Raw genomic sequence first — 770 nt, forward strand, 5'->3', positions numbered from 1 at the left:
GGGTGGGGTTGGACCATCCTGGGCGGGTGGGAGGTGCCCCTGCCCATGCAGGGGTGGGACTGGATGATCTTGAAGGTCCCTCCAACCCAACCCATTCTGTGATTCCATGAAAAGAGAAAAATCCCCTGGAAAAGGATTGGGAGGTGGTGGGTGGGGTTTGCCCCTCGGCAGGGAAAAAGGGGCCCAGGGGAGGGTTGTGGGGCCACAGGGAGGAAATGGTTGGGCCTGAGATCTCCTGGTGCTGCTCAGCTGGGGAGGGCGTTTGGTGGGAGGTGGTGTTGGGATTGGGTCTGGGCTGGTTGGAAGGTTGGAGGAAATGGTTGGGCCTGAGATCTCCTGGTGCTGCTCAGCTGGGGAGGGCGTTTGGTGGGAGGTGGTGTTGGGATTGGGTCTGGGCTGGTTGGAAGGTTTGTTGGTTGTGAGATTGGTTGGTTAGGGGGTTGATTGGTTGTGGGGTGGTTGAGTGGTTGGTTGGTGGGGGTGGTTGTTAGGTGGGTGTGTTTGGGTTTGGGGGTGTTTGAGAGTTTGCTTGGTTGGGAAGATGGCTGTGGTGGGGGAGACTGGTTGGTTGGTTATGAGGCTGATTGGCCTGGTTGTTTGGCTGTCTGGTTGGTTGGTTGGTTAGCTGTCTGGTTGTTTGGCTCTCTGCCTGTTTGGTTGTTTGGTTGGCTGGCTGTCTGGTTGTTTGGTTGGCTGGCTGTCTGGTTGTTTGGTTGGCTGGCTGTCTGGTTGTTTGGTTGGTTGGCTGGCTGGTTGGCTGGCTGGTTGGC

At 57.4% G+C, this 770-nt stretch overlaps 1 protein-coding gene across 1 annotated transcript in view; it reads left to right on the top strand.

Moving 5' to 3' along the window:
- The window catches only part of ASB8 (ankyrin repeat and SOCS box containing 8), a 21769-nt gene that overhangs the window by 19805 nt on the left and 1194 nt on the right, over positions 1-770 (top strand). The gene's annotated exons all lie outside the window — the stretch shown is intronic.

This window comes from Chaetura pelagica, unplaced genomic scaffold, assembly GCF_000747805.2.
Source record: "Chaetura pelagica isolate M959 unplaced genomic scaffold, ChaPel_1.0 scaffold850, whole genome shotgun sequence".
In the NCBI taxonomy this organism is placed as follows: domain Eukaryota; kingdom Metazoa; phylum Chordata; class Aves; order Apodiformes; family Apodidae; genus Chaetura; species Chaetura pelagica.